The following is a 13,682-nucleotide window of genomic DNA, read 5'->3' on the forward strand; positions in this document are numbered from 1 at the left end:
TCCGCCAACTTTTCTCTAACCAGAAAAAAAAAGAAAAAAAAGGGAAAAAAACAACAATGTTTTTCGCTACCCAAAAATCAACTTGCGGAACAATCAACATTTTAGTGGGTGAAAGGGGGATTTTTAGAGGGTGAGAGGGTGTGGCTCCAAATTGCTTAATTGAAAGCCAAGCCAAATTAATAATTGCCCGCGATTGGCGCCTAATTGTTGCAAATAGGAAAAGGCGTGCGACCCACACCGCGTATACGCAATGTTTGTGTATTCTTCAACGCTGCGCTCTTTTGACCTTTTCGGCGAACGAAGCGCGCGTGCTGAAAGCTTTTTCAATTAGCCACCAATTCATTTGCATTTTTCGTCGAAAATTATTTCCCACAAAATACTTAAAAAGATTTCTTCGATTTTTTTGATCTTTTTGAAACTTTTAAATAGCTTTGCCAGTTAATAGTTTGAGCAATCTGGAATTTTAAAGGATTATCGATTTGAGTTTGAGTTTATTTTTGCAAATAGTTTTTGACTTACTGAAGCCATAAGAGTTTCTATGATTTATGACAATATTTGGTAGTCTCCTTCAGAACGAACTATTTTAAAGAAGCTTAGTTATGTTTTTTATTGCTATTAATAAACTTAAAAGGAATCTATTTTTCACCAATTTATTTGCCTTCATTACAAAATACTTAATATAACTTTTGTTCTTCGGCTCCCTTTTTGATCTTTAAGAATTTGTTGGCCTACTGGTTAGACTCTGAAATATGTCTAGGAACCAGAATGGAATCTGCTTATTTGCGAGTTTATAGGGCGTGAAGGAAATGTTTCCTGTCTTGTCCTGGACGCGCTCAATTAAATTCGCGTTTTGCCAGAACTTCGGGGACTCGGTTTTTTCTTTGAATTTTAATTAAAATACATTTTGTCAGCTGTCGCTTAAAGTTGGGAACTTTCTGAGGCCGTAAGCCGCCTCATAATTGGCTGGTAATGTGGGTGTCCCCGGCAAGAAGCTGCTTGGATGGATGAGTATGGCACTTGAGTGAGATTATGCAAACACAGAGAAACATAGGACAGCAGCAGCAGTAGAAGCAGCATTACTAACTCACTCCTGACCATGACAAACAGTCGGGGATTTCCCTTCGTCCTTGTCTAGGGTAAATTAAAATTGTGACTTTGGCACTTGTTGGCATACGAAAACAGTGGCTCTCATTTTTAATGAGCTAACCGAAAGCCCTGGGGCTATGGAGTACTTTTCCTGGGCATCTGGGGATCTGGGTCTCTCTGGGGCTACGGGTAACTGGGGTATCTGGCAGCTGGGATCTTGGCCAGCTCTTTTTGCCCTCGGCCAGTCGAGTGCGTTTGTCAGCCGGCTGGGCTTTTGTTATTAGTTTGTAAAGCTGTCGCTTTGGTCTATTGTGCGTGGGTGGTGCACTTTGCCGGCCCCGATTATCTCTGTTTTATTTGTCTGTGCGACGAATGGCTTTCTCCTTTCATCCTTCTCCCCTTTCTAAATAATCAAGGAATCCCATCCCCAACTGCCATGTTTCTCAGGAGAAAGAGCCAACAGCTTGTCCTGGCATTTGCCGAAAAATAAAAGGACATCTGTTCCGCATCTATTTCAGCTTCCCTTACACACCTACTTGCTTGTGTGTTTTCCTTTGTGGGCCTTTTAATTATTCAAATTTATTTGTCGGCACAATGTGTGCGTTTTTGCCCAGACCTTGACATATTAATAGGAGACAATGAGCCAGCAAAGTGGGCGTGAGTGCGTGCGGGGGCGTGGCAGCTGCTGGCTTTAATGAAACCACAGCGAAAGTTTTTAATGAGTTTCGATTCATTGCACGACACAGGACAGAGTCTAACACACACACACAAGATTGAGGTGCACTGAGAGAAAAGTTTAATACCTTTTTCTATATCAATTAGTTTATTTTTAGTATTTTGCTCTATAAATGTTGTTTATGCTAACTTATCGATAGTTTGCTTTCTATTTAAGGACAAACATGGTTATTTGAAGTTACTTTTTCTTCCTGTGCCGCCTTCAATCAGCTGCCTTTCAGCTGCGTCTTCCTTTATTAATTAAGTTTGCTTAACCCAACATCCCCACACCATTCCAATCCCAAGGATTGCCAATTCAAGTCCCCAGGCCACTTTAGCAAAGGCCAGGACTTTTCCCTCTGATCTTTGCCAAGACAAATACGTAAAACAAAAAGCAAAAAAAAGAAAAAAATGGAACAGCAATCCTTCTTGAAGTCACCCACCTTGGAGCCTAGAATAAGTTTTCCGGGAACCTTTGGCAAACTTTGCACGTGGCTTTAATTGCTTTCGCTCCGCCTGGCCTCCGTTATCTGTGCCCTGCGTAGCCTGCGGCGAAGGTTTTCCTTTGATTAAAATTACTTTTGATTAGTTAAATGAGTGCGGTTGCGGCGACTGGCAATCGGCATTGGAAAAGTCAATAGCGGCGGCCAAGACTCCTTGGCCAGAAAGTGAAATAGAAAATGTGTCGATAATTCAACTGCAGCCTATAAAAATGCCAGTCACACTCTCGACAATCTCTCTGGGTTCTCTTAGCACAGTTTATCGCAACCGATTTTGTTTTTTTTTTCCGTTCTTTCCGTCGTTTCCTTGGAAAGTGTCCAAAGTCCTTAAGAATGCTCCTTGGAAACGTGTCAAGTGCAATGCAGTGGAGCCCAATGGGGCAAAAGACTATTGGTCGAGAGGAACATTTGTCTGCCACATGCTTGACATCCAGCGGAAGTAGTTGCCACACATATTGCCCGGCCAGCCCAGCTCATAAATTCTTAACAAAGCTTTAATGTGCGGCAAATGAAATATTTAAGAGATAAATATATATATTTATATACACGCAGTCAAGGAACATTATAAACAAATGACACCTACATATCGAATGGGCGTGGATGGCGTGTCAGCAGTCGCTCAATGGCAGCCGAGGAACATAAATAAATACAGAACTAAATCATATTTTTTTGTTGGCATTGCCACAAAAATCTTTGAATTTCGTGATGATAAAAATAAAGCGTTGGCCACTGAAACCCAATGGTCAATGGTGCGTATGCGTAATGTTCGAAATGCCATGAAAATGTTGGGAAAGAGATTACGTATTCCGGGTGGGCCAGTTCATCAAAATGAAAACAGAACAAAAATGGAAACAAGAGTATTAAACTTTTGCATTTAAGCTGAATAAATTGAGTTTATATCACATATTTGGAACATCAATTTCATTTACACACTCCATGTACTCCACTATCGGCAGGCGTAAATGCAATTTTTCCACTCAGACATCTCTGTTCCATTTATCTCCAGCAAATTCAATTTACAAACTGCCCTGACAACCATTATCTAATTAAGAGCTCCATCTTTCGGAACTGTGTCCCATTTCATTGGTCCTCGTTTTTGGGCTTTTTCTATTTTCCCAACGACATTTCCCCCCCAGCAATTAAGATAAATGTCAGTTTTGGTGCAAAATGTTAAGCAACATTTTAATCAATTTTGTCAATTAAAAAGAAGGGACAGACATTTCGAAATGTTTGCAGTTGGCAAGGCTGGCCCGACCAAAGGTTGACAAAAATTTAATTAAAAAATTGAGAGAACATTCGTTGAGCTTTCAAACAATTTAGTTCATATTACAGAACAATCGAATTAGCGAGGAACTTTGAGGGAGCAGCAAAAGTGTTAGCCATTGCGATGGTGAATCATTGCACATTCCGTCGAGGCATGTCTTATAAATTATTAATGAGTAGTAAACAATCGAGACGGCAATCGAAATGCACAATGCCAGCATTCGGAAACTAAATCGAAAATAAATAGCGCGTCGACAGGTATTAATAGAAAATCGTTCCGTACACCTTGACATTGGCTTTTCTCACGAACAACTGGATGAAAAGCAATTGTTGCAATGTCCTTATGGGGGAATTCAAGTTGCGTGAGGTGGCTAGAAACTGGCCCCCAATCCAAAATCCAAATTGCTTTTAACTTTTTGCCTTTCAGTCGCGAAAGTCGGGCGAAGTTTACTTGTGTTTTTGTTTTTGTGTTTTCCTAGAGCTCACAAATTGCTATATAATGTGCGTGTCCTCGTTTCGAGTTCGTTTCTTTGCCATTTTTCTCGCGATTTTCACCGGGAAAGTATCATTAACAGATCGCTACAGGGAGGCAGATATCGCGGCTACATTTTCCTTCGTTTTTACTTTGGGTTGTTCACCCAACTTTGTCCAATGTTTTCCAGTTCTTTTTCGACCACACCCTTTTTCAACCTGGCTTCATAACTCCTATGTTGCGTGTCATTAGGCATTGTCCCCAAAAAAAAAGAAGTAAAATATTATTCATTTTAATAGTTTTTTTTATGACTTGAAACATTTCCGCCGGCGGCCACACGTTAGGCATATTGATTTTTGTCTACATTTTTGTATTAGTTAAATTAAAGTTCGAGGGACTGGCAAATGAAGTGGAAAATGTTGTTTCGTTCCCAAACTTTCCCGCTGAAAAACGCTTTTCTTCACACCATTGAGCCCAATGTTTGATGGAAAATTGAACAGTGCCTCCAGACTTGCCTTCACATGTCGGCAGCTGTCAAATTTGAGAAAAAGCTGCACATTCGTCTTGCAACTTCTGTCTTTCTGGGAGTGGATATATATATATATATGTATCCAAGTTTGGGCCATTTGTCATAGATTTTTCGGTTCGCTCCGCCGACTTTCTTTCGTTGCAGCAGAGGGGCCCAAAGCCAAAATTAATTGCCAGGTTGGGATATGGCAAATTGCATTCCATTGTGAGCTGTTGGAATGCATATATCGCTCATACGCATTGTCATCATCCCGTCTGCCACTTAACATATTCAAACGGGCAATCTGTTGGCGGAGGTACGGAAACGGGACGAAATATAGGGTGTTCATATTACGCTAACAAGCACGTGTCCTGGCCCCTTGGGAATGCCATTTGTAGACGATGGTATGTGTTTGTGTGTATGTGTATGTGTTAGCCAACGACGTGTTTGTGGGCAATCTGTACCTGGCACAAAAGTGGATGCCAAGAGGATCCAAAGCTGCATTGTCTGGCCTGCATAAATTGACTTTAACATGCATTTATGCGCTCCGGCTGGCTCGACTTGGACCCGGCCTGGCTTTTCCGGGCTTTTCCTAGCATTTTTGTTGCCCCAGTTAGCCTTAGTAATTATATTTGCTCTGCTAATGGGAAAGGCGACTGCACGAGAGCTTCTGTGCCTGATGCACCACAGATGCTTTTGTTCTAGTTAGGCAATTGACGCTTCTGACTCGGAACAATAACGAAACTGGATCCGAATCGGTGCTGTGTGTGTGTTTTGTTTGCTATCATTTCGGCATCATTGCTGAAATTAGTTTTACACTACAATCCAGGCTTGCTTTGACGAGGAAACACTAGAACAAAAACGTTTATGCTTGTACATTGGGTCATACTTTTTTATGGAACTGGACACTAAACTGTAATAGGCAATAGCCGCAGTGTTTTTCTTTGTGTAATCCCAGTCTAGAATTGATTATAATTGCGGTCCAGTTTGGTTTAGCTATCTGAAATGGCATGAAATTACTTCATAGCAGATTCTTCTCTCACACGGCGGATGCAATCATTTAGGCTGATCCACCGATTGCCCAGACACGGGAGGCCAAGTTTCTGGATTTCACTCGATCGCAGGCGACACAAAGTGAAATGCTCGATGGAAATGGAGATGGAAATGAAAATGGGGGATGGTGGAGAAACAGAAAGCGAACATGGGACACACGGTCATCAAATCAAAGCTCAGCTGCAGCGTCGATTTGGCCATGGATTGAATGGCTTAGGAGTGGGGCATGGAGTGGGCAAGGAGAGTCAGTCAGTTGCAGGTAGAAAAAGCCAAGATGCACGCACATTGGACATGGCCATGTTGGCTGGCTTAAGCCAACATTTGGCGCTGGCTTTGATGGTTTTTTACACAGCCTCCAACTGCGACTTCGTCTAGCTATTTCTGACTGTCTGTCTTGTTTGGCTTTCCAGACTGTATTTGCCAACACAGGAGGAAAATTCGATGATGTTTCCTTTAGGCAAGACATTTAATATTGATTTCGAATATATTGGGTTTGATGATACATATGTGAATCATTCATATTTAGTGCCATTTTCAGATTCAAGAGTCTATTTTTATTACCTTGCCTTTGTTTCTTTAAGTGTAGCTCTCTATCTAGCTATATGTTTGTCTGTTCTCGAACATCAATGGCAATTGTCCAGGCCTTGCCTTGCCTTTGCCCGTTTTTGCTGGCTGCCCTGGCTACTTTTTCATTAAGCAAGTCGCGGCAAACACTCTCGGCGCCGTTCCTCCGGCTGCTGGTCATCCAGCTGGCCATTGCCATTGCCGTGGTCATAGCAAAATTTATTGCGATGCAATTTTTGCCTTATACGTGCGACGGGTATTTGCAATTCTGACGCTTTAAGAAACGACAGCAACAGGACCAAAGCGATTTCACTGGCTTAGGTGTGAGAAGACATAAAAACCAATAATGTACTGACTAATTTGCATTTTATAAGTAGTATTTTTGGTTGAGTTAACTGCTAACCTAATTAGCCGAAGTTCATTAACCCCAGAGTGGCCAGAGTGCTCAAGCCCTGGCAACCCCAGCAGGTGGCAAAACAGAAACCAACAGCTAAACAGCCCCAAATGGCTAGAAAGCCACCCCCAAAAAGCCACACGATTTATTTCAAAGGCAGCCGCAAGTCCCCAACTAAGCAACCAACCATACAAAACCCCAACCAACAAACGCCCACCCACCCACATCCCCCCATCAATAATAAGGTGGTCGTTCAATAAAAATGTGTGACCCGCAGTCACAGAGTAAATCCATGGAAATGGAGATGCGAATAATTGGAAGGCGCCAAGCGTTTAAGTCTGTTTAGCACTTGTTTGTGAAATTTACACCCGCCGAATAAAAAAATCAACCAGCGGAGAAGAGAAGAAACACAAATAATAATAATAATAACATGGTTAAATTGCTGTATAAAAATTAGCGGTCAGCATACACGCACAGCAGCGGGGGGATTAAGAGAGGGACCGCATAACGCTGATTGAATTATTAAAGCTGCTAATTAAACGCTTCCGCTCGTTTAGTTGCTGTGACGCATTACTCATACGCCCCGTGCTCTTCGCCCATTTCGCCTCTTCGTTCGTGTGGGGCACGCAATTTATTTATTTTAATTTCTTTTTGCGCTTTGGCTTTATTTTTCTCTACCAGAGCTTATACACTTATTGGGGATCTATGACAAAAAAAACACTTCTTGTTAAAGATGGAAATGTTAACTATTTTTTTTTAAATTAAATAAGTTAATAAGCTTTGATACTTTGAAGAAATACCTTTAAAAATATCGATTTAAAGACAAAATTTGTGTATACTTTATTCTTTACCCCGGTACAGTGGTAATTACAGATGTTGCCCATGCTACTTTAGCCCTAATGCTGATATTGCAATAATCGCCTTGTGCTAAATTAGACGGCACTTGCAAAATAAAAGTAAAAAGGAATGGAGAAGAGGCCTTTATTGTTTTCCTTTTTTTGGCTAACAGAATCAGCCAGGGCTGTTCTTTCATTACTTTGGTCCATTGTTTGCTTAAGTACTTCCAATTGATTTTGTGCTTTGTTATTATTGTTCCACTTGTATACGCTTTGTCGCCCTCAGTACTCGTACTCACAATTGTTTATGGCCAAGTCCGAGGGTTGTTGCTAACACTGGGGTGGAATGGGGTACCGTGTTCACTGCCCAAACGGTAACTTGTTTATTGATTTTACCTTTGACTCGGAAACTTTGCCGCCACTGTGGTCCCAGCTCTTCCTTTACCGAAAACTGAACGGAAACTTTCGAGAAGAGTTGGAAACTTCTACGGAGATGTTATTCCAGCCGAACTGAGCCAAAGCCAAAAGCCACAGCACATACTTATAAATCATGATGGAGATGTTTTGTATCTCCACACGATACGCTTGTCTAATCTCAGCTCATTTGATTTGCAATTACATGTGAAGAACAAGGCATGTCCATTGTCTGTGCTCGTATATTCGGTTGTGTATTCCCCTATGCTCGAGCAAAACATTTCACTTACCCACAACACCCACACATAGTTCCAGAGGGATCGGGATGGGGGTCAGATATGTATATCCCGACATGGTTGCCTCATCATAATATAAATACTCGCATCATGATGCATTCCTCTCTCTTGCATGCTGCGGTGTGGCAGCTGCATTTGCATAATGCATTTCGTTTCGAATCGCTTTGTTTAAAAAGAACCCAAATATCTGTGGGATTCAACAATATATATATGCATCTAGATATATATATGGGTCAACGCTGGACAGCAGCCAACAGAAACTTTTACTTTTCCATAGGTCCGATATGAACTGGAATGAACTGAACTATGGGGCCAATAAAACTTGACACCCCACAATTGAGCGAGGGGAGTTAATGAAGTGGGGCGAAAGTCGTAACAAAGAACAAACAAAGAATGCAACTCAAGTCATACTTTTTTTATTATCTCCCCCCAGATAATAGTTTATCGTTTTTCCTGGGTTTCTTTGCTTTTTCCATTTCTTTCACATCGTTTATTATTAGCTTAGGTCTTATGCCTTCGGAGTGTGAAGTTTACAAAGCAGAAAACATAATTTGTATGCGTTTTTCACCGGAAACTGACAATTACCTGGTCTAGGCATTGATGGATTAGGTGAGTAATGCCCACATATCCAATCACAGACTTTGGCAGAGGCCAATCAAAGCGTCGATTCCCGGCTTATGCAAATGCTGAGCCAAAGAAAGCAAGTCTTTTGGTTTTTTTTTATTAGCTGTCTGGAGGCAGCTCACACACGCAGACTTATAGGCAAATCGAGGAAAAAGGCTAGAACTCTCTACAGAGAGAAAACTTAACTGAAGTTTTAAATTTTATTTCAAGAAAGTCCGAGAATGGCTTACCATTTTATGAAGAAAATGGGAAAATTTCGATAATTAATATTAGGGTTTATGAGACATTTTATAGATGTCCGCATTGCCAAATTGGCAGAAAGTTTATTACTTCGGATCCAGAGAAGGCTTTTCCCCAGTGCATTCGTTTTTGCTCATTTCATTTGCACCTCCTGGAGCTGCTTCTGCTTTTCAGTGTTTTTAGCAAGGTGGAAATTCAGATGTTGATTTAACTTGCACTTAACTTGTTGCCGCGAGTGTTGGCCAAAAGAAAGCATTTCACTTCACGCCACTTAGGCAGCCTGACTTTGCACTTTACTTTAGAGTAGCTGATAAAGTAGACATTTGCGGGGAACAAAGGAGGGCGCACTTCTAACCCCAAATCCCACGACATGATTTATTCGACCAGACAAAACTCATTTGTTTGCAGTTTGCATTTGAGCTGCGCATTTTCCTTCGCTTAACGGCCAGCAAATTATCATACTTGAGATATAATAGGGATGGGCGTGTGCTATTGGCCAAACGATTTGCATTTTGGCCAACTGCAATTTGGAGATGATGGTGAAAATCTCATTGCATCCCGTTGTACATCGTTTTCCTTTTGGTTATTTTCAGGCTTGGGTCAACCTTTGATTTGGTTTGAGCTAAGTTGGCCTGCGGCCTTGGCCACTTACAGCTCGTCAAATAATTGTTTTAAATTAAGCACAAGCCAAATGCCCAAAGTTATGCATAGCAGAGTAACCAGAAAGACAGCTGAAAGTTTTGCCCACCATCTCATTAAGTTGGCTCCTGGCTGGATGATGCTAATGAAATGGCCTGAAAAGAGGGCTGATGGGTGGTTGGGTGATGGGTGTTGGTTGTTGGTCGGGAAAACCAAAAAGGAAGTTAAGTTGCGCAACAGCAAGGAAAGGAAGGAAGGAAGACAGGATGGCCGAGACAGCACAAAACTAAAACCCGAGATGAAAGCAAAACAAAAGGCAAGAGGAAGTGCAGAACAGCACAGAGATGCTGATTATCTGCGGTGGTTTCGTGGGAGTTTGGTGAAGTAGGTGGTGGCTGCTTGTTGTTGGAGAAGGTGGAGTAGGTGGGGTAGGTGGCAATGGAATTAACATTATTAGCGAAAATTCTCGGGGCTGCCTTCCCCTTTTCGTTTCTGCAGTTTCACGTTTAACTTTGCCCTGTTGAGTTTCCTTTTTTAAATGTTTTCCCCAAGCTTTTCTTTAAGTCGGTACAAGTATATTTCTCAGGCAGTAAGAAATGACTTTACCGAGTAAAACTTCTTACACGCTTTAATTGCCTAACTACTAATTGGATAGGTAAATATTTTATTCAATATTCTTTTAGGTTTATACTTTATACAAGGAAGTATGTAGATATTACCAAAACAGAAAACAGCCTGCTCTCAAAATGAACAATGTTCGTCAGGAAATTTCCTATACACACATGCTTTTTACCCATGCCGCATCGATAAACAAAAAAAGACATCAAATTCTCAATCAACAATTTTAAAACGAATTTCCATTGAAGAGTTCTCAAAGTGGCCAATTAAATGTTTCAATAAACAGCGTCAATTTACTGCTTATAAATACGGAACGACTTCATCTATTTTCGTTGAGTCTTTTCATCATTTCATTTCGCTTTAAAATTGTTCGTTCTATTTTTTCTAATTAATTTTTATATTTCTTACACATGTTAAACTACTGTCCGTAGAGATTCGAGGAAAAATGAAGAGCTTTTCCACACTTTTCATATTTTCTCGCATTTTTCGCCCTTTTTTCACTTGTTTATCTGCCCTGAAAACTATGCAATTGTTTTGTACTTTTAAACATGTGTATTTGCAAATGTTGAACATGAAAGGGAGAATGTGGATGAATAGCACGAGTTACTGAATTGCACTTTTCGCATTCTATAATTCATTGCATTAAATATTCCCACAATACAGTGGCGTTACTTATGGGCTTTCCAAAAGCTTTTAATGGCATTGGCAGCCTGAAAGTAGGCTTTATAAATCGGGAAAATGTACAGTGAAGTAATGTAAAGTGTAAAGTAAATATCGTTTTGGTGTTATGGCGATGAGTAAAAGACTTCAAAATCAGTTTATAAATTAAATATAAAATCAAATAATAATGAAACATAAAATTTGAATAATCTTACATATGTAGTACATCAAAACGAATTACATTAAAAGTAGAACGTTCTCTTTCCCATCGAAATCTGATTTCCCTTCCGTGGATTTATCCAAAAACAAGGCAAAGTACAAATTGTAATACCCAGCAGCATTGCGACAAAAACTGTGGCAGTTATGCGCCGGCAGGGTCAGGGGTCACGTGTACACACAAATGTATTTTCGTTTTTTTTGTAAATAAACCAAGAAAAATTATGTTTTCAACGCTTGGGCCGCCGTTTGCTGGAAAAAGCTGTACAAACAAATGTTTCGCATTGTTGAAAGGCAAATCCAAAAGAGCAAAAGGGGCAATGGGAGCTGAACATGAAAGCTGGTCCAGCCTGAAGCGCCATTAGCCATGGCCGAAACCGAAGCGATGGCGAAAGGCTGAAAGGCGAGCCAAAAACCAAATCCTTTTTCAGATTTTTTATGTTGTGCCAAGGGGCTTTCTTTTATTCATTTTTTTCATATTCTTTTTTTCGTGTTTAAGCCAGCCAACTAAGCTGTTCTAATCTGTTTGTCGTTGGCCGTCGGCTAAACGTGGTCTACAACCCATTTTAAAACCTATCTCTCACAACTTTTTTGCACCCCCTTTGAATCTTTTAATTCAACATTCAATTTTTTGATGATCTTAGTCGGGATTTAGGGTATGACTTGAAATGAAGCTTAATTGCTTTTTGCCAGGACAAATGGCAGGTAATATCTCAGGACAGCCACCTTGAGCATTCAGAGTGCTTCGCACTGACGTCACACGGGGAGTGAAAACAAACGTGGCCAGCTTTTGACTTTTCACTTGTCTTTCGCCCGAACGATCAAGTATAAATAAACAAATGTATGAAAATAGAACTGAAAGTGGGGAAAATCGATTTCAATGCTCGCAATTAATCGAAGGTAAAAACGACCAGGAAAGTGGGAGAAAAAACGTGAGTTGTTTTATAAAACTCATAATCAAAACAGAATCTCCAACATTTACCAATAAACTTAATGCGGGTCATAAACCTTTGAAGCCTTAAAACGTATACACAGAAAGATAAAATGTCTTAAACAATTGGTTATTTGTTTATAAAGAAAACAATTTCATTATTTGTTCTTCAAAAAACCAATGCAATAAACTGGAGTGTGTTTATACTATATTAAATAAGAAAAAAGTAGAAATTATCATGAAAGTTTATACCAATATTTAGGGCATGTTTTTTATGGCGAGTAAAGAGAACTTCATAGACTTAGTAGAAAACTTGTAGCAGTGGAGACTTTTAAAATAAATCCATACATTTTGTTGTGTACAAAGGTAAAGTTATGGCTTAAAATAAAATATTAACTCGGCTGTGAGTAAAGGCGTCTAGGCCCCAGCGAAAAGATATATAAAAGTTTACTACTCCGACAGGATGGAAGGGTCCGCTCTTGGCCAGGGTTTTAATCAAAGTAAATGAATTTAAACGAAGCGACGAACAAAGTCCAGCGGCTATTTGCATAGAGCCGTCGCACTGAAATGGTTTTTAAGTGAAAAAAAGGATGCGAATGGAAATGGGGGGGCGGGGAAAAATGGTTTGGTGTGTAAAAGCAATAGGAAAAGCAAGGGAAAAAGAGTGAGCGAAACGTTTTGCCAGCTCAGAGCGAGTCTGAAGTTGGTTTTCTTTATTTTATTTGCGCGGGGATTTGTCTAGCTGGAGAGGATAAGCGCTCTGTGTATCCTTTATCCTTTGTGTTTGCATGAATTTAATGCAATCCAAATATTTGTGGGCGAGAGTGAGAGTTTCGCTTCTGCCGTTTTTCCTTCCTTCTTTTTCCATCTCCTCCGTCCCCTTCTTTATTCCTTACTTTCTGCTCCATCTTCGTCTGCTTTCCGCTTTGTAAATGGCTTTTTATGGGCTTACTGCCGGATGGCTTTTGTGGGGAATTTAAAGCTTCGTTCCATAACCTTTTGAATGGTAATGGCATGCAAATATCTATTTATATGTCCTGACAGAGGGTTGAACACATACTTCAGCCAGCGAGTATTTTAAAAATATTTAACATCTGCATAATCATAAGTGTATTCTGGAGAAGTAAACATTTGCCTTTCTGACTAATGAACTGCCTTCCAGACTTTTAGGGCACATGGCATTCGTTATGGTGTAGGTGGAAATCAATTAGCGCTGCCATTACCTCAGTTTCTTCTTTTCCTTTTTAATAATTTCACCAATTAATGTGCAAAAATCTATTTTCTGCTGAATTTTCCACATTTGACTTGAGCTATTTTTGGCTTAGTCTGGAAAAATATGGATTCGGCACACGCCATATCCCTTATATCCAAAAACCAGAACATTAATCATCCTACAAATTAGCATTCGCAGAAATTCATCGCAATGTGGCGCAAAAATATTCGATTTGTTTATGATAACTTGACATAGATCATAGAGAATAGACATATGCTGGGTTTTATAAATAGCTACTACCCCCCAAAAATACCCCCCGAAATGTTTGAAAAGTTTTTCTCCATAAGGATATTCGGCGAGGCGAAAGGCTTTTCAAACGAAAAATGAACCCTCTTTGCTATATATTTTTTTGTATTGTTCGGAGAAGTGTAAAGTGTGTGT

At 40.2% G+C, this 13,682-nt stretch overlaps 1 protein-coding gene across 3 annotated transcripts in view; it reads left to right on the plus strand.

Annotated features, from left to right (window-relative positions):
* The window catches only part of LOC108114388 (capon-like protein), a 44,222-nt gene that overhangs the window by 14,279 nt on the left and 16,261 nt on the right, over window positions 1–13,682 (plus strand). The window lies entirely within an intron of this gene.

Source organism: Drosophila eugracilis, unplaced genomic scaffold (assembly GCF_018153835.1).
Source record: "Drosophila eugracilis isolate 14026-0451.02 unplaced genomic scaffold, ASM1815383v1 contig_2154, whole genome shotgun sequence".
Lineage (NCBI taxonomy): Eukaryota > Metazoa > Arthropoda > Insecta > Diptera > Drosophilidae > Drosophila > Drosophila eugracilis.